The sequence below is a fragment of the Urocitellus parryii genome, chromosome 8, assembly GCF_045843805.1.
Source record: "Urocitellus parryii isolate mUroPar1 chromosome 8, mUroPar1.hap1, whole genome shotgun sequence".
In the NCBI taxonomy this organism is placed as follows: Eukaryota; Metazoa; Chordata; class Mammalia; order Rodentia; family Sciuridae; genus Urocitellus; species Urocitellus parryii.
This window is the reverse complement of record NC_135538.1, coordinates 104284437-104286997: the sequence shown is the minus strand read 5'-3', so window position 1 is coordinate 104286997 and position 2561 is coordinate 104284437. Positions and strand designations below refer to the sequence as shown.

Sequence of the window (2561 nt, the reverse complement as noted above, 5' to 3'; positions counted from 1 at the left end):
TGATATTAGTCATAGAAGAGAGTACTTTAGAACCACTAAAAGCTTATGTAACAGAGGTATTATAAACAGTTTAAAAAATTTACAAAACAGTATGTTCCCATTTAAAAAAAAAAGTCAACATAGATTCAATGGCTAAGAAAAGTCTGGAAAGATAACTCAGGGTTTAAATACTATCTTATCTATGAAAGATGGGATCCTAATGTTCCCTTTTTTCATATTTTTTTCTACAATGAACATGTAAAATTCTGCCAGCCCCTTTTTTTATCAATTCAACGCAATTTCAGACAGGAAGAGGTAAACATATTATACCAGAAGTCTGCTTTTTGAATAGTAAAAGTTTTCAGTTAAAAAAAAAGTTTTGTGAAATAAAACTTGATCAGGCATTGATTTTTTTTTCTGTGAATATGGAAGATTACAATTTTCAGTTCCCTTTATTATGTAGGGAATCATATCATGACTTTGTGCCATTTCGGATTGGAATTTCTTCTGTGAAGCAAAAACAGTCCCAAAAAGAAGGATCTTCAGGTGTCATGGGAACAGCATATGATATTAAATCATTAAAGGTGAGAATAGTAAACTACCTCTGGGTTGGTATAGAATCATCATGGGATGAAACATCTTCATGTCTAGATCCATTAGGTTTCCTAAGAGCTACGGAAACAAAATCGTATTCATATATTTTGCTTTCCTCAAATGCCCATTCTTTTTCTTCCTCTCCATCCAGGAACAAACGTGTTTCTTTATAAACTTCGCCTATATCCAAATTTAATGGCGATATATCAAATTTAAACCACTGCAATTCAAATCCCAGTCCAACACCAATAGCTTTTATGAAGGTTTCCTTCAGCGCCCAATTCCTATAAAACATATCCAGCTGAGTCCATTCATCCTTAAAGCTGATTCTGATTGTTTCCCATTGTTTGTTGGTAAACTTTCTTTTCATAATATGAAATTACTTTGGAATTGAACCTTGGCCTGGAAAACTAGTCTTCATTATATCAATTCCAACTTGTAGCTCAGGTTCAGCAGCAAACACTGCATAGTCCCCTTGATGAGAGATGTTAAAGTTAAAATTAGGGTAAGAATTCAATGTGTCCTTTGCAAGGACTGGTTTTCCTTTTGCAGTTCTTTGCAAATGGATATGATTCCAAGGCACATTCAATTTCTCTGTAACTAATTTCCTTATTATCAGACGACCAGCCATGGCTGCCTTATCGTCCCGGGCAAAGACAACTGGCCAATGCGTTCCTTTTCTCGGGCTGGATTGATCACACCGCCAGCAGCCATTCTGCATGGCTCGGCAGCCAAGTGCCACAGGAAAAGGCCCAATGCATGCCTTCCATAGATGGCACCAAGCAGAACCGGTTGGCTGGGAAAACCATACACTGAACACAGATTTCACCGCCACCTTGGGCCTGATGGATGATGGTAGTGGTTTTCAGACAAAGGTTATGGAGATCTTTAGAAATTTCTAAAGGCACTTTTAGGGGTCACCATGACTGGCAGGTACTATTGGTGTTGAGGGTGAAGGTCCAAAGATGCTAAACATCCTGTAATGGTCAGTAGAATCCCAATAGTGAAGTACTTTTCGATGCTAAAGAAGATAGTGTTAAATTGAATTAAATTGGTCTAAACAAGCTTCATACCTGGGTGATAGAATGTGGCTCAATGTGGCCTCTGTACCTAGCAAACTGCACCCTAGCTTAATGAGAAAGCAAGTTGTATCCTCCAAAGAATATTACACACTGGTAAACTGGATGTGCTACTGCATGCCTATAATCCCAAAACTGGGGAGACTGAGGCAGGGGGAGCTACTGGGGAGTTTGAGGCCAGCTTGGGCAACTAGAGAGACCCTGTCTCAAAAATAAATAAATAAAAAGGGTTGCTAATATTATAGAGTGCTGACCTAGCATACACAAGACCCTGAGTTTGATCCCTAGTACTCCAAGAAAAAAAGAATCAGAAAAAGAAAATAAAACCTGGTAACAGGCAAGCAAACCTCAACCAATCATAACAATTAAACCTTCAGTCAAGGCAAGGCTGTGGGCTGCCAAATTATGCCCCAAATAAGGCAAACACCCAACTGCCCCAATCAGGCAATCTCTGTAGGCCATTTCCTGTTTTTCTGGTTATAAATACAGCTCACCAAACTGTGTGTGGGGAAGTGTTCCAACCCATCTTTAGTCCAGAAGGATACCTGGCTGTAGAACTTTTTCCTTGTCGAAAAACACTTTGTTCAATTTAACTAGTCTCAGGATTCTTTTTTTTCCAACAGATATATGACATGGTCTTTTCTTTTTGCCCTTACTGAGCTAATTTTTCTAATCATGGGAAAGAGAAAATTCTAAATATGGTAGTTGGCAGGATGTATTAACAAAATGGTTTGTATAGAGAGTAACCATGAAGAGTAGTTTAGAGGCTGAAAATCTTGCAGTGGTAAGGGTGCACAAGAAGAACGTTAAGATTCCAGAAGTGAACGAAAGGCATTTTTAGGAATTCTAAAACATTTAGAATCCTGTGAAAATGTTTTGTCTCCTTTGTAACAAATGATAAATACTTTC

The 2561-nt window shown here is 38.0% G+C and overlaps 1 pseudogene; it reads right to left on the bottom strand.

Moving 5' to 3' along the window:
• Positions 1–451: 451 nt before the first annotated feature.
• On the bottom strand, positions 452–1382 carry LOC113186893 (L-aminoadipate-semialdehyde dehydrogenase-phosphopantetheinyl transferase-like; annotated as a pseudogene).
• Between the last annotated feature and the right edge of the window lie 1179 nt (positions 1383–2561).